Source organism: Halichoerus grypus, chromosome 9 (assembly GCF_964656455.1).
Source record: "Halichoerus grypus chromosome 9, mHalGry1.hap1.1, whole genome shotgun sequence".
Classification (NCBI taxonomy): Eukaryota; Metazoa; Chordata; class Mammalia; order Carnivora; family Phocidae; genus Halichoerus; species Halichoerus grypus.
This window is the reverse complement of record NC_135720.1, coordinates 2384709-2402608: the sequence shown is the minus strand read 5'-3', so window position 1 is coordinate 2402608 and position 17900 is coordinate 2384709. Positions and strand designations below refer to the sequence as shown.

General features: G+C 49.4%; 1 long non-coding RNA gene across 1 annotated transcript; it reads left to right on the top strand.

Moving 5' to 3' along the window:
- The first annotated feature begins 12270 nt into the window (after positions 1 to 12270).
- On the top strand, positions 12271 to 14256 carry LOC118537929 (uncharacterized). Its single transcript, XR_013440878.1, has 3 exons — positions 12271 to 12390; positions 13185 to 13337; positions 13993 to 14256. It is a non-coding gene; the product is annotated as an uncharacterized LOC118537929 (long non-coding RNA).
- The last annotated feature ends 3644 nt before the right edge of the window (positions 14257 to 17900 follow it).

The window sequence follows — 17900 nt, the reverse complement described above, 5'->3', positions numbered from 1 at the left end:
AAACCTCGTCAGAGTTTTTATTGTGGTTTTATTGTGCAGTTAATCTTCTAGGACTGAATTGAACACAGTCTCGCTTCACTTATCTGGTTGGTTTGGGACCCGGGCAAATGAGGTCTTGGTTCAAACCCCAAACCGATGGTTGTTGCAACATGAGCAGGTGGTATACACCTCTGACTTTTGCTTGATGGATCACCGAAGCGGCTTTGAGAAGCCCGGCTTTAGCTATCAGTTCCTTCATCTTTCCTCAGTTGAATTAACTCCTGCATTCCTGAGCGAAGGTCAAGAGTAACAAGGTCACACGGTAATTAATAACAGCACATCTTACCATTTGGATTTTTCAGTTGTACAGATATTAACTTCCCACAGCTTGAGCTTCCTTCTGTCAGTTTTTTTTCCCTTCTGTTAATAGTTACATGAATAATATTTTCAAAACTCCTAGTTCATCATTATGCCTCTGAACGTACACGCTTTTGCCGACAGTTAACGGAAATCAGTGAATCTTCAGGTCAGGGTGAGTGGCATAGGGATCAAAAGAAAAGGATGGAAAGGAAAGAAAAATGTACAAATAGTAATTTTTATGTAGTAATGACTGCAGTTTGTATGGTCCAGGATTCCCAAATTCACCAAATTCAATGACCTTGGATTATCTAGACTGACAACTAATAACTTGGTAACATACGCAAGTTTGCATAACATGAGCTTAAGAGAAACAGACGTTTGAGGGCAAATCATAAAACGTCCATTATTCACAATGAGATTCAGGGATGAGGTGAGGTTTGGGGCTGACTGATTTAGTGAATATTTCTGGAGATACAACACTTGCTTTCAACGGTGCTGTGCAGGCAATAGATAGAAGGATTCTGAACGGAAGAAGAGTAATGAAGCCATGAGAATCACGCTTTAAGTCCTCTTTCACGTTGGAACTTTCGTGTTTCCATGAAGGTGGCTCAGGCACTTGGCGATGGCCGTGAAGCCATCACCTTCTCGAAGGGTGCCGGCAAGGACAGGGGGGCCGGCAAGAAGACCACCGTCCTGCGGTTTTTAAATGGGGACGTGAAGAAGATCCTGCCAGATCAGAGAGTGGTGAGTACGGCCTCCATACTTGCCTTTTTTTTTTTTTTTTTTTTTTAATCAAGACCAACCCAACTATTGGGAAGATTTTTGTCCATCTGCGCCCTTCTTCCCCTGGGGACTCAAGGATGAGGGCCTCTGGCCAGTTGGGCGGTTTTGGTTACTAGATGCACTTGGGCAGTGAGATTCATGATCAACGGAGCCCCCAATTTCCATGTTACAGTGAGAACAAGAGCTCGCACCCTGCTGGCTGAGAATTCTCGCTCAACCGTTTAGAGACCGTTAGCCTTGCTAAGCCTCCGTAACATGAGACTAAGCTTGGGACCTAACTCAAAGACGGTGGAGAGACTAACGCACACAGCACGCCGTGTAACGCCCCGCCTCCGCGATCTCCAGGGACGCACAGTAAACCCTCAGTAACTGTGCATTAATTATAGGGTGAGCAGTAGCATCGAAACCTAGTCAGTCAGGAGCCCGTTCCTAGTGCAAGCTGGGGATCGGATGGATCATCAGATGGAAGGAGACGTGGCTTTCTTTCCTCCATCAGGGGACTTTCACAGGCCGGTGGGAGGAGGCCGGTCTCCCTGCAGCCGCCACCAGCGCTGGGCAAGCAGGAAGCACGGGCCACAGGTGTCTGGGACCTAGTCGACTCCCAGGGACCACGTGTACGAACAGGAGCGAATGAACTAAGCTCATCAGGGCTCAGTTTCTGCATCTGAAGAACCAGGCAATAGCTATTTTGTAGGTTCGTGATTCTCAGCTGGGGGCAATTTTGCCCCCCTGGACCATTTGCAATGTCGGGAGAATTTTGGGTGGTCATAGCCGGCCGTGGTAGGGGCGCTACCGCCGTCCAGGGGGCAGAGGCCGGGCCTGCGTAGGATGCCCCCCACAACAAAGAACAATGGGGTCCAAGTCGTCAGTTATGTTGAGGTGGAGAAAACCCGCCAGAGGTCATCACAGGGACTAAATTTAGAGCACTCAGGTATTGCTCCGTACGTATGAAGGACTCAGTAACTGAGAGCGGCCAAGTCTCTGGGGGTAACTGCTGAAGGCAGATGGTGCACGTGTGAAAGTGAGCAGCACATGACGGTAGACAGAGGGCCCCTCGATGCTGGGGAGTCCGGATGCGTTTGTGACCCCAGGACATGCTGCATGTCCACGTGCTGTTAGCTGTTAGATCCGGGCCAAAGAGACGCCGCGACACTTGGAGCATTTACAGGCATGACTGCCGGAGAGTAGTCCGGATAATTCAGGATTTAACGTGATTCTGAGAATTTGGTTGATTTACAAAGAATCATTGTAAATCAGGCCTGGAGATAGGGTAGCTTTTAGTAGATTGATAATACTCTTTTAGTGCAGAAACATTACCAAATTGTATTCTTTACAAACTGTACTCATTTCTTTAAAAAGGTCTTTTTTAGTATAATCAACTTCATTGTTTTGTTTGTGGTTTTGTTTTGTTTTGTTTTACCAAGCTTTGGGATGAGAATTCAGAGGTTCAGGGCCCTGGGAGTTCTGAAAGACTGCAGAGCTCGTGTCTGGTTTCCGTTTTTGTTTTACTGGTTTTAATGAGAGGCATCTGCTCACTGCTCTGTAATTGTACCCCAGCTAAAGGCCTCTGACCACTTGTGAGGGCAGCTGTTTGAATCCTGGTATAGATGCAGCCCCCGCATCACTGGCCCCAGGTAACCCCACGCCCCCTTGTCTGCAAGGCAGCGCAAACACGGAGAGTCCAGAAGACCCCATGTACACAGTGGACTGTTATGATGTCACCGTCCAATTGAGTCATACGTGATACTGAGCTCATCGCCTACTTCTGTACTTTAAATTCTGAACCCAGAGTCTCCTGAAGTTGTTTCTTAGCCAGAACCCCGCTGCCGTCCTTGGAAGGGAAGGCTCCCCATCTTGGTCCTTGGCACGGTCCCAGGGCAATCTTGGCAGCTAGTGGAAGCGTGGTGTAGTGGGGCACCTGCTGAGTGATGGGCCGTGTTCTTCTCCACCGTGGACTCTTTGGTCTCAAGGGAAAACTGAGCCCCGGGCCTGGGCTTGCACCTAAAATGGCTCTAATCATAGAGAAATAAGCACTCTCCACTGTGTCTCACTTTTAGACAAATTATGCACACAGGAAGAAAGCCTCCGGGACAAGAGGGCAGGCCAGTCCCTCGGCTCTCAGCACGGTGCTTTATCAGACATGTCCCCCCACGTGTTCACTGATGAGCAGGTGGCGTTGTCCTTGTACGTGACCCATATGAGGTGACCGGGCCAGGCCCCCCAAACTAGGAGTCGAGCGAAATGTCTGCCTTCCAAGTTCTCACTTTGAAAACATTAGCATGAAATAGATTTTTGTCTCCTTGCCCTTCTTCTGTTTAGTCTCCCCCCACCTGTACGGTTCAGGCTACTCAGCTTAGTCTAGAGGAACGCTTCCTCCTTCCCCATAACCATCCTCGTCCACAACTGCTCTTTCCCACACTCCCTCTCCACTTCATTGGAGACCAAAGGAGTCACACTGATTTGAAACTTGACAATCCGGTGACCAGGTCCAGAGGCAGGGCTCCGTGAGTGTCTGAAGGACGCAGGAGCTTGTCTGTGTTATCTCGAGCTGCTGGTGGACACTTGGTCTGAGCTGGGCGGTTCGTGGTTGTGGGGCCCACGGCTCACGCTCACCGTGCCCGTCGTGAAATCACGGGGCCTGGGTAGGCTGCAGGTCCCCCAGGACTGTGAGGCTGGGCGGGCTTCGGGTTTCAGAGCCTGCCCAGGTGAAGGACAGGGCCTCCCCACAGTAAGCAACCTCTCAGACTAATGACCGGCCCCAGGATCTTCCCGTGGGCAGGGCAGGCCTCTCCCACCTGCAGGAAGTACTTCACTAGGTTAAATCCAGGTGCAAAGTGATAACACAACAGCATCCCGACGTGGGTGTTTCTGGTGCTTACAGGTTTACCATTATGCAGACGCTCAGATAATGCGCACAAGCTATCCCAACGGTTTGGACATTGTGCGGTTTCCCGACAAGCAGACAGGTGAGTGGCGCGTGGTTACACGCCGACCGAGTGAGCACGAGGCGGAGCCACTTTATGTGCGAACATTGGGTTTACCAGACATTGGAGCTTTTATGCAAATTCTCCATGGCAGCAATTGTCCAGATAATTTGGGGTTTAAATTACTTAGTGAAAACCCAGGTATGCATTTGTTTCGGATTCTTATCAAGTAGCTCTGAACCCACCGCTCGGGTGTGGGGCTGTAAATGCACCAAACGCCCAAGGGAATGCCGTCAGAACGCGGTCCCTAGGTCCGTGCGCTCACTGCGCTGGATGGCTGAACACGGTGAGCAAAATGCCCGACGAGTGGCATACCTCTTAGCTTTATAGCTGCTTTCTCTCCAGAGCTGTCAAATTCTTTCTCAAGTACTAAGAATTCCATGTTCTGGTTAAAATTTGAGGTTTTTGGTTCTGTGAATTTGCTTCATCTTATAGCAGTTTAATTTTATCTCGCATTGTGCTGAGTCCCTCTTTTTTCATATGAATGATTTTCATGCCCTGCAAGAACCCGCTCTCTAAATGGGGCACCCTAGTTGGCAATTCTCCCATTTAGAGGATACTCTGTCGTAGCATCCTCCTCAGCATCACCACTGTCCCCCCGTCCCCCACCAGAATCTGAATGTGAATTTTGCCTCCGGAGTCCATTTTAAGAGAGTGCATATTAAAGTAGGGGGTATTCCCAGTGTCTCCGTGCCCGCCGTGGTCACCACCACTGTGTGCGTGAAGTAGGAAGCATTCCCTCTTCCCCAGTTGCTGCCTCTCGGTTGAAACAGAGCCCTGATCCTGGGCTGAGCTTTGTAGTTCTCCAAAAGCCTGTGTACCTGGGCTGGCCTACTGCCGCGAGCAGGCCACCTCCTGACGACGGGGCCGAGCACCTCCAGAGCTGCCGTGTGCAGGAGGGCCCGGCTGCTGGCCTCCTTCTCGCCAAGCTGGCCCTCGCCGGGGCTGCCCTTCTGCAGGCCTTCCAGGCTATGGGCTGTGCGCACAAAGGGTGGAGGTTCGATCAGAAATTTGGACGTTTTCACAGACGTCATCCTGAGACTGGGTTGCGGGACACTCACTGACATTCACAGCCACTGCCTTGGAAAACCCACTTACTGGCAGCTCTTCGGCCAGTGACATTAGCACCGAGGATGCTTGCCATGCAGAAGGCCGTAAGGTTTTGTTTTGTTTTGTTTTGTTTTTGTAACATGTTGCGATCAGTAAATGGAGTCATTTAGTTTAACTACACAGTGGTTATAGTTTTTACACAAGTCTTATGTATAAAGTAGGTTGAAAGAATGTTCTAGAAAATGAGTATTTTTTTAAAAAGATTTTATTTATTTATTCATTTGACAGAGAGAGAGAGGAAGAGAGAACAAGCAGGGGGAGTAGTGGGCAGAGCGGCAGGTGGAGAGACAGCGTGCATGAGCAGGGGGAGCGGCGGAGGGAGAGGGAGAAGCAGGACCCCGCTGAGCAGGGATCCCGATGCGGGGCTCCATCCCAGGCCCCTGGGATCATGACCTGAGCCCAAGGCAGATGCTTAATGACTGAGTCACCCAGGCGTCCCTAGAAAATGAGTACTTGCATCTGGATTTCAGTCTTTGGTTTTCTTCCTCTACTTTAAGAAGTCTAACCTGCATTGCAAAACAAAACAAAACACCTCAATGCCAAGGGTGTCACTGTTCTCTTCACCGGAGTGACGTTGGTAGGGGGCGTATAGTCACCCCGACAGGGGCACCATTAGTAGGAGATCATTTCAAGGGTGCTGACCTGGGGACCGCAGTCGGCCCGCCTTCCACTCCCCTCTGAGTGACCCCAGGCAGGCTGACATCTTTGTCTGAGTTTCATCATCGATGTCGCGTGGGAAAGCACCGACCCATGGAGTGGTCAGGGACCCCGGGGCGAGCAGGCGGCGAGTGCTGAGAAGGGAGCTGACGCCCACACTGGCTCTGGATGTCCAGGGGGCCATCAGAGTGGTGCTGTAGCCTCGTTAGACCCGGTCAGTGCGCCCGCGCTGCGTGTCTGCGTTTCCCTCCCCCGTCCCCCCGAACCTCGACTGTAGCGGCTGGGCGGGGTGCTCCGACTCTGGAAACTGAGATTTCCCAAACTGTTCTCAGAACGCTTGCCAACACCACCAGCAACAACGCGAGTGTTCTGAGGCCCAGCAAACAGATTCGGAAAATGCTGGATTATGTGAAGCTAACCCTTTTCCTCTCTGTATTTCTTCATCTTTAGCATCGTGCTGTGCACGGGGCTCCTCGGGAAGGGACAGGAGGCAGGACCGCTCACTGTTTCACAAGCATAGGTCACCACAGAATGCTTTTCTCATGGACTGACTATTAATATGTTCCTTTGGCTTCTTTTTGGGAAAACATATAGTATCTCAATAACTAGGAGGTTTTGTTGCTGATTTTTTTTCCTTGGGTCTTTAAAAACTCAGCAAAGGGCTTATGTGGACCTGGATGGAATCTCCACCGTGGGACGTGCTGTATACACATATCACATTGCACTTGCATGAACACCAGCTATGGAATTTGTGTGTAATATGCATTTCTAGGTCCTCCTCACTGAGGCGAGGGTGACAATGTGTGGTGCTGATTGTGGCCAAGACTGGAACTCTTCGGGTCACTCTTGTCCCTGTCCAAGTTAATTCTGAGCCGCTTCCAGGGTCCCCTGTTGCTCTGATCGATGCTCAGCTCCCCCCAGAGCTCCTTCCTTGCTGCTAGGCCTGCACCCCAAGTGCTGACCTTCTCTTCCAGCCTCTGCAGTGGCGGAGGGTTTACATTTTAAGTGAGTTAGCACATTCATCAGAATGCCAAGGAGATCTGCCAACTCCAGTCTGCTGTGTGAAAATTCCTTGCAGCTGATTTCCCGTGAACTTTGGGGTGGCTTTCTGTCTTTTGGCTCTGCAGCTTTGTCTCTGCTCCCAGCCTCCGACATTCTCTACCTAGCCGTCTGCATTTGTGAAAAGCATTCTTCCCTTTGGGTTTTGTATTTTTGTGTTGTTTCCTGCCGCTTCCAGCCCCAAGAATGGTTAAATCTGGCTTTTCTTTGCACAGGAAAAAAATGTCACTTCCTGATCTGGGGCCAGTTTGAAAATGGATCCCATGCTGGGCTGCACACTTCCTATGCAGCATTGCTAAATATCCTCCCTGACCCCTGCAAATAGTTTTGAAATTGCCTTTGGCCTGATTGGCAAGTCTGGAGAGAGGGTGAAGTTCCAAAAGTGCCCCCAGCAGTGGCCAGGACAAGGGTCGAGTTTGCAAACGGCCACCAGCTGTCTCCGTTTAAAGATCAGCTTCCTTGTTTAATGCACAAGAGACAGGCTCTTCCTTTCATTCCAAAGGCTTGTTGCTTTGCTCTCATGTCTCTAAACTACAAACGTGTTTCCTGCGGGTCAGGTGCCACACAGTATTGTTTTTCTTTACGGATTCGTTTGGGATGGGTCACTACTGTCCTCTGCTTTTCAAACCAAACAAACTGAAATTTTATAAAACCAAGACTTCCCCACGTGAGGGGTGGGGTCCATTTCTCCAAATCTGTAACCCACAGAATCAAAACCACCTTCAGCATGAGCCATCCTGTTAACCCACTAGCATGCAAATGACCTCCGTTCACACCCAAGTCTCCTTTTCTCATGACCAGGTGGTTGGTTGCCCTTTCTCTCCAAAGGAAGTGGGATTAACCCCCCCAGGTCGGGTGTGTCAAGTACGGTGGGTGCTGCCTGTGAATCCCCAGCATTGGGCAGGGCAGCCTCCGGGGCCAAAGGAGCATCCTGTTTTGTAGGGGTGGTACGGGAGTGGGTCACCACACACCAGGGACACGACAACCCAGTTCTGTCCTGATGGCGTGATACCAGACATCAATCTGTCCTTTCCCCTTCTGTTTAAAGTTTGTTGATTTAACTTCCTCCTATTAGTGGAAGATGTGTGTACCATATTCAGAAAACACGGTCTCCATGGTCCTATTTCTCTTCAATAGCAGCGTATTCCGTGCCCTGCTCCTGGGTGAGCTGCAGAGAAGGGGCCCTCTCTAACTGCTGGGCGTCGCGTTCTGTGTCTGTCCATTAGTGCAGACTTTAGCTGTGCTGTTCCGTTCTGTTATTTTTTGTTTGTTCTAAATTAAGAAAGATTATAGTTTATTTTAATGTAATTTCAGACTTCCAGACTCCTGTATGCTCTTTACCCAGACTCAGTTTTTAACTTTTTGCCATATTTGCTTTATCATTCTCTCTCTGTATGTATATATGTATACATGTACATATATATATATATATATATATATATATATATATATATATATACAATCACATTTTCTGACCCCCTAGAGGGTAAGCGGCACATATCAATACCCCTTTCACGAATCATATGTCTGTGCATTCACCAGTCATATGAGATCAGGGCCCACCCTACTCTAGTATGACCTCATCCTAACTTACTTTTTCTGCAAAGACCCTATTTCCAGATGAGGTCGCATCTGAGGCACTGAGGGTTAGGACATCAATACAGGAATTTTGGGGGAACACACTTCCACCTATAACATATCCCTAGGATTTCTTTTTATTTATTCTGCTTGGAATATGCGGTGCTTCTTACACCTATGGATTTACATTTTTTCATCCACTCTAGAAGGTTCATAGCCATGACCTTTGACGATACTGCCATTCTTCTGAATTCTCATTTCTTCTTCTGGAACTCCCGGCCCATATCCTTCTATATCGACTTCTCTGTCTCCTTGAGCATTCCCACCTAGAGAACTCAGGGCTTCCCCCTGGCCTATCCCCACCCTCCCCTGCCTCTCCAGGCTCACCATCATCTGCTCATTTCTCCTTTTGTTTATTTAGGGAGGTGGTCCCTGGATCTTTGGTACATTTTTCACTGTGCCTCATAGACCTCTGAGGTCTAGTTGTTAGGGAGTGAGAGCGGTCCCTCGAAATTTCTAGCTAATGAAAGTTATATTCCTAATGATTTAATAGTAAGAATCGTAAGAATAGCTCTGAGTTACTGGTGCTCATTATGTGGCTGGTGTTCTTCCAGGTGCTCTCCATTTGCACACTTAACCTTCAAAGAATCCAGTGAAATAGGTGCCCTCACTGTCCTCATCTTAGAGATGAGGAAGCTGAGAGCAGCAAGCTCAAGGTCTGTCCGCACTCACGTATTGGCTTCCTTCGTGGTCTGGCTCTGGAGCCTGGGATGAAACGGCTGTCCCTCAGGATCCCAGAAGTCACGCGTAACCGAACACCTCCTCCACAGTGTCATGTGCATGCTCTTAGGTCTCTGTTTCATCTGTGCCTGTGGCCCCTCTCTCCTTCTTAATACTTCTTCCTTGACCAATTTTACAGAGGTCTTTGTGGTTATTATTTATTTCAAATTACTGATTTCTGGCTTTGTTGATGCATTGTACTATAGCTTTCTTTTTTCTCTTTCACAGATTAAAGCTTTATATTTACCATGTTTTATGTTTGACTTTATTTTCTTTTTAAATTCTTCAGGTAGAGGGGCGCCTGGGTGGTGCAGTGGATTAAGTGACCGACTCTCGGTTTTGGCTCAGGTCGTGATCTCAGGGTCATGAGCTCGAGCCCCATGTAGGGCTCCGAGCTCAGTATAGAGTCTGCTTGAGATTCTCTCTCCCTCTCTCCCTCTGCCCCTCCTACTGGTGCTCTCTCTCTTAAAATAAATATCTTAAAAATGATTCTTAAGGGAGATATAAGTGCTCATTAATTTTTAGTTTTTGTTCCCTAATATGAACATTCCAGGCTATATATTCCCTCTGAGCACCTTTTTAATTATATCCTTCAAATTTTGTTAGCATTTATTTTTCTAATGCAGTTCTAAGTGTCTCTTATTTTTTACTGTAGTTTGATTTTGTTTTTTGCTCATAAGTTATGTTTGGAAGTGTTTTGAGGTAATTTCCGAATGTATGGTGTCTTAGTTTTCCTTTTGCTATTCATATTAATTTATCTAAGTTGTGTCAAACCATAGCTTATATTATTACTTTTTCTTTGATATCTTTTGTCTTCCTTTATGGCCTAGAATATAGTCATTCTCCCCCAAATGTCCAGTATGTGCTTGAGAGCATGTGTATAAATCTATAAATGCCTTTAGATTGAGATTTTTAAGAGTTGTGTTTTCAAGAATAGAAAACCCAGAAATGAACCTACAATTATATGGTCAATGAATCTTCAACAAAGCTAAGAAGAACATCCAATGGGAAAAGACAGTGTCTTTAACAAATGCTGTTGGGAGAACTGGACATTCACATGCAGAAGAATGAAACTGGACCATTTCCTTACACCATACACAAAAATAAATTCAAAATAGATGAAAGACCTAAATGTGACACAGGAAACCATCAAAGTCCTAGAGGAGAACACAAGAAGTAGACTCTTTGACATTGGCTGTACCGATTTCTTACTAGGTATGTCTCCTGAGGCAAGGGAAACAAAAGCAAAAATAAACTACTGGTACTATATCAAAACCAAAAGCTTCTGCACAGTGAAGGAAACAATCAACAAAACTAAAAGGCAACCTACAGAATGGGAGAAGTTATTTGCAAATGATATATCTGATAAAGGGTTAGTATCCAAAATATATAAAGAACTTATAAAACTCAACATTCAAAAAACAAATAATCCAGTTAAAAAATGGGCAGAGGACATGAATAGACATTTTTCCAAAGAAGACATACAAATGGTCAACAGACACAAGAAAAGATGCTCAACATCACTCATCATCAGGGAAATGAAATTGGTGACCTTGAGCCAGGTTTTGACAATGGAACGTTACACTTGCTAGTTTCCACACGCCATGTCAGGTGACTTATTAATGTCGAGTCAGGTCATCTGGAAGAGAAAGGTACTTTGTAGACCTGTGTGTCGTTGCTGTCCCTAAGCCTCGACGCCCTCCGAGTCTTGGCTGGTCCGTGCGGATGTCTCTCACGCACCGATTCACCCTCTCTCCGTAGAAACTCCAAGTCCTGTTATTGTCCTGGGAGGCATGTCCGCCTCCTCAAACCTGCTACCAATGACGGACATTTCGGGAGCAAAGTTAAAGGCCTCATGTTCCACTCCTGCCATTTTACAGATGCATCTGTGTGTCACACACACGTTCTTGTAAAATTCATACAGATCAGCACACTTGTGCTCAGAGTATGCACCAGGAGTCAGTGAACTCAGTGGTGCTCGCAAGAATTGTTCCAAAGGAGAGCCTCCCAGTCCCTTCTGGGTGTTCCATCAATATACCACATAACAACAAACTTTCACAGTTTTTTGCTAAAAAATATTTCAATGGGTAGAATTTTCCCTCCGTTGTAAGATTTATCACCACATTTATTTTTCTCATGTATATTTTGTGCTGCTTCTTGTCACCAGCAACAGCTAACAGTTAAAACAAAAAGAAGCACATGAATATTTTAAAAAGAAAACAGAAACTGATCAATTAAGTTTAACATCTTTTCTTTTGTTCACAATCACATGCAAACGGTGATTTACACCACATGCGTGCAATAAAACCATGCCTTTGATCCTGTAATAACATTGGATAGAGCTGGGTCTCAGCATTGCACAATGAACCCTGTGGCCTTTAAAGGTTCTGTCTCGCTCTCTTTTTAAAATTTTTTTATTTTAAGTAGACTCCACACTTGACGTGGGGCTTGAAGTCACAACCCTGAGATCAAGAGTTGCATGCTCTACTCATTGAACCAGCCAGGAGCCCCTAAGGGTCCGTCTCTTGCACAAGGTTGAAAGTCAGTGTTGTTTCTGGAGGCTACTGCGGAGGGAGGCCTGGGTCTTCACCACATTACCTGGTCTGACACCCCAAGTCACTGTGAAAAAGTAAAAGTGAAGGTCAAAGGCATACAGAAGACCAAAGTCACCTGCTGTGGGATTGACGATGACCTTCCACGTTGAAGGAGCCAGAGAGCATATGGAAGGAAAAGAACATTTTAGCTGAGGGGATAATTTGGGCAAAGTTGGAAGAATATAAATTTTGTGTTCTAATGAGATGGAAGAGCAGTCTGCATACAGCAAGATATTCAACTATAAATAAAAAATGATAGAGCAGGGTACAAAACCAAGTCTTGAATACCAGTGCTTTGTGGAGTGGGTCACTGTGAAATATGTGTGAGCAGCTGAGAGACGCAGCAGGGAGATTAGGGAGATGCATTTTTAAAACGTGTAATCCACAGAAAAATACCACCCTGATGGCTCAAAGGAAATCGTGTTTCCGGACGGGACAGTGAAACGTCTGAGTGACGGAGGTGAAGAGACTATGTTTCCTGACGGGACAGTCGTCAGGGTGGAAAGGTCAGTATGATGACAGGTGTGTTCGGGCAACAATTTCTTTAGATTAATTTAACTTTTGTAAAAGAGTAGGTTTCTGTGTAAACGGAATAATAGAAAATAATGTGACCCTGAGGTTTTGTCCATGACCTTGATCTGGTTCCCACATGAATCTAAACGCTGACTTGCGTTCTCTCCCCTGACCTTGGTCATGCTCGCGTTGCAACCTAAAAATACTCGTGGTCTTCAGCGAATGTCCCGTCAGCTCGTGTTGGTGGAAGCCCGGGTCCATAGCAGGACACACGGGATCAACAATTTGAGACACGCCGAGAAGGTGCTCCCAGAGCCTGCTACCTCCTAATGCCCCGTGTGTGCAGGGGAGAGAGGTGAGGCCGTCCCCACCCGGCCAGCCGCCCGCGGCCCCACAGGTGCTCCTGGACGTCGTGCTAGATTCCAGTTGTCCCCACAGCACAGTTCGCAGGAGCTCTGCGCCGCTTGAACGATTATACATCGCGGTCCCGTCACTCCCCTGCGGTCCCTCCCCTCTCCCTCCGGGTGAAGCTCCCAGCCCGGGACCCCATGGTCCGGCCCCCCACCCCGTCATTCTCCCACACTCTGTTCCTCGCCAGACTGCATTTCTGTCCACACCCTGAACCCTGCTCTGGCCTTTGCACATTCTCTGCCCTCATCCACCGAGGTCTGCAATGAGGATCCAGAGCTGGTGCTCCTGCCCCCCCCCTCCCGCCCTGCCCCGTGTCGCATGCGGGCAGTGCCGGCCACCATGCGGGCTACCTGACCAGCTTGTTCTCCCTTCCCAGGAACGGCGACAGAACCATTGTGTTCAGCAACGGGCAGAAGGAGATCCAAACGGCCGGGTTCGAGAGGAGGGAATACCCCGATGGTACCGTCAAGATTGTGTACTGCACGGGCTACCGGGAAACGCGGTCTGCATCCGGGGCCGTGAAGATCAGGTACGAGCCTGGAAACGTCCTCCCAGACAGAAGGAGTCGGGCATCCCTCAAAACCCAACATTACATGTGACTTCCCAACCACATTTTTTTTTTTTTTTTTTTTGCTAAAACAGACACAAAAAAACCAATAGTATATTCACGGCCCCAAATGGTGGAGAACACACAAAACTTTAGGACACCCCAAGTTGTCCAGAAATTGTGAAGGAAGAGACACTGTAGACCCCAGGCTTCCTTGGTCAGGACAAGCACTTAGAGCAACACTAGTTGGAGGACGGGGGGCTCAGCAAAGGATGAACTACGGACCCTTTGCTCATCACAAGAACCAGCTCGACCCTGGGACCGGCCCGGGGGAAGCTCAGCAGGGCCATCCTGTTGGGCCACCCGGGTTAATAGACACCAACCCCCCTTCCTCTGCATGAGGCTTGCCTCGTGCCTGCCCCAGCCTGACCGATTGCCCTCCATGACCTCTAACCCCCATGACCTTGCTGGGTCAGATAGGAAGAGGGCTGTAGTCGCTCCGAGTGACCCACGGGGCGCCTGGCCAGGGTCAGCATGATGTGGGTCTCAGGGCCGTGGTCCCCTCCTGAGACTCAGGATCTTCTCATCTCAAAGTCAAAACAATGACCAATTACCTGCTTATTTTGTTGTTTTGTAGGCCGCCTAGAGAATAAGCAGCACGTTGGAAGTTAGCGGGTTTTTATGCTCACGTGGAGAATCCCCTGATCCCAGAGAAGGAATACCTTCTTGAACAATCTTATCGCAAGATGTGGGTTTATGCATGTGTTTTCGATATATACTCGTGTTTTTATTTGCTGGACATGAAAGATCTTAGTTTAGTAGCCGTAATTATTTGTCTACTGTGCCTGTGTTACGGAGATCGTCAGTATGTTGGTAATGCTGTTTAAAGGGACCCAGGGACAGCATGCTCTTGGCTCTGAAGGAAAACAGAGGCACTCCCCGGGTAGTTGACCCGGACAGAGCCTTTTCCTTTCTGATGACCACGGCCAGTTCACTTTTCAGATTAACAGGTAAAACTAACCTGTTACGGAAAAGCAGCTTTTAGTTTGGCTACAAAAAAAAAAAAAAAAAAATGAACTTGCCAATTGTTTTATGTTGCATCGGCTTATCCCGAGAATTCTCGCTAAAGCAAACAGGACGGATCGCTGGGGTACGGGATAAAAGGAATGGAGCTTCTGTGCATCGACAGCGAGCAGAAACTAATGTACAATTTTGTCAGTGAACGGTGTTCAGGCGCCAGACGATGGCCTGGCTGGCGGTTTCATGACATGTCACCTGCCGAGCTCCTGAGTGGTCTGGTGCATGCAGTCTGGAATCAGAGCAGGATGGATTCAGGGGGCCGTGGGGCGCAGTGGCAATCAGAGCATGCTTAGGACAGCACATCCCGTGCTGCACCCGGGAGCTGCTGGACCGAATGCCAGTCCAGTTCCTTGTGCCTCCTCAAGGCTCCACGCTGGACGTGCAGTCTGACGACAGGCAGGACATTATTTTGTGTATTTCCACACGTTTGCAAGTAGCATATAAATGTAGTTGTTCAAAATGGCAGCAGGAAGAACCCCCAGAACAATCACAGTGAGCGTCCAGGGCTGGGAAGGGGGGCGGCTTGGCCCAGGTTCTGGGGGGAAGGGCCTGATGAGGACCCAAAGGCCTCCAGGGGGAGAGGGGGCTCCCTATGTCATTCTGCTGTGCACACGACATTTGGGCACTTATTTCCCAGGAATGCTGTGGGGGTGGGTGACACAAGACCAGTGATGGATTCCTCCCCTTTGTGACCTGGTGTCGCCTCCCACCCAGCATCCCCGGGTGGCTCCGAGTGCTCCAAAGGAGGAGGGTTTGGGTTCAGAGCATGGCACCCCAGCTTCAGCACACTCCAGCCCCACTGGTCCCACCTGGCTCTGCCCTCCCACCCGCCAGTGCCCTCTCCCAGCACCCCTCACCGGAAGAGGCCCCTTCCCCAGGACCAGCGCCGTCTCATCCAAGCCACCTCTGTTGTCCTCCCGAGGCCTGCACGGCCACCTCTGCTCTGGAAAGCCTTCCATGATCCCCGCTCCCAGCAGTGGGGCAGGTCCCCCAGTCCTCTGGCCCCCTCACCCCCTAGGCTTATCCCCAAATGCGTTCCCACCACCTACCTACCTGTGTCCCTCCCAGGGGCCTGGAGCAAATTGGGGTGGACACCAAGCCTCCTACGTCTTTGACCCACCCCCCCAACAGTGACAATAGTACCTGGAGGTTTTGGAAATTAGTTCTGGCATAAATGAGCGAGTCCATAACATGACAGGTCATCATAACTCTGATTATTATTGACTCTGAAAATCGGGGGCACTTTGAACGGGGAAGGCTAGTCACAAAAATTAGCACTGTTTAATGCTCAGTTTATTCGATGTAACAACTTTGAAACTACTTTTTCTTGAGCATATGAAGATTGGTTCTAATTAGATTAGACTTCCTTAAATAACTAAACATTCGTTTATAGATTTAGTGCTGCTGATTCTTTAGAACAAACACCCCATGCAAAAGACAAAACCCAATGATTAATGACCCTACATTTTACACACTCACACCTTGGACTTATCCTACAGCCTGGATTAATTTTTTATTAGTCCATAACTAATTTTCATGCCTTCTCAGGATTGTTACTATATTCATTTTGTCTTTTAAAAATTTATTTATTTGAGAGAGAGCACGTGCACAAGGAGGGGGAGGGGCAGAGGGAGAGGGAGAAGCAGACTCCCTGCTGAGTGGGGAGCTTGATGCGGGGCTCAATCCCAGGACCCCGAGATCGTCACCTGAGCCAAAGTCATATGCTTAACCAGCTGGGCCACCCAGACGCCCCGAGGGCAGCAGGGTGTTGAAGAAGGATTTTGCAGGGAGCTTGGAATCTGGGTGGAGCGCACCTGCTGCTGGGTACTGTCGCTCAGAGCCTGAAGTGACGTTTCTTCTTTAGGTTGTGGATGTATACGGCTTTTCCCAAATATACTTTGTTGTTCTGCTTTACCTTAAACAGTCCCTTTATCCACTAGGATGTTTCCCAAAATGCCACGGGCCAGGTTTGTGGGGAAAGGGGATGTGTCTGTCCCTCCCGTCCTGTCTGTGGCCCTGAGCTCCGTGCATGCGGTACAGCAGGGACACACACCTGTACCGCGGGGATGCACACCTGTACCGCGGGGATGCACACCTGTACCTCGGGGATGCACACCTGTACCGCAGGGATGCACACCTGTACCGCGGGGATGCACACCTGTACCATGGGGGATGCACACCTGTACCGCGGGGATGCACACCTGTACCTCGGGGATGCACACCTGTACCTAGGGGATGCACACCTGTACCGCGGGGATGCACACCTGTACCATGGGGGATGCACACCTGTACCGTGGGGATGCACACCTGTACCGCAGGGATGCACACCTGTACCTCGGGGATGCACACCTGTACCGCGGGGATGCACACCTGTACCTCGGGGATGCACACCTGTACTGTGGTGATGCACACCTGTACCATGGGGGATGCACACCTGTACCGTGGGGATGCACACCTGTACTGTGGTGATGCACACCTGTACCATGGGGATGCACACCTGTACCGCGGGGATGCACACCTGTACTGTGGGGATGCACACCTGTACTGTGGTGATGCACACCTGTACCATGGGGGATGCACACCTGTACCGTGGGGATGCACACCTGTACTGTGGTGATGCACACCTGTACCATGGGGATGCACACCTGTACCGCGGGGATGCACACCTGTACCACGGGGATGCACACCTGTACCGCAGGGGATGCACACCTGTACCGTGGGGATGCACACCTGTACCTCGGGGATGCACACCTGTACCGCGGGGATGCACACCTGTACCGCGGGGATGCACACCTGTACCTCGGGGATACACACCTGTACTGCGGGGATGCACACCTGTACCGCGGGGATGCACACCTGTACTGCGGGGATGCACACCTGTACCGTGGGGATGCACACCTGTACCATGGGGGATGCACACCTGTACCGCGGGGATGCACACCTGTACCTCGGGGATGCACACCTGTACTGTGGTGATGCACACCTGTACCATGGGGGATGCACACCTGTACCGTGGGGATGCACACCTGTACTGTGGTGATGCACACCTGTACCATGGGGATGCACACCTGTACCGCGGGGATGCACACCTGTACTGTGGGGATGCACACCTGTACTGTGGTGATGCACACCTGTACCGTGGGGATGCACACCTGTACTGTGGTGATGCACACCTGTACCATGGGGATGCACACCTGTACCGCGGGGATGCACACCTGTACCACGGGGATGCACACATGTACCGCAGGGGATGCACACCTGTACCGTGGGGATGCACACCTGTACCTCGGGGATGCACACCTGTACCGCGGGGATGCACACCTGTACCGCGGGGATGCACACCTGTACTGCGGGGATGCACACCTGTACCTCGGGGATGCACACCTGTACCTCGGGGATACACACCTGTACTGCGGGGATGCACACCTGTACCGCGGGGATGCACACCTGTACTGCGGGGATGCA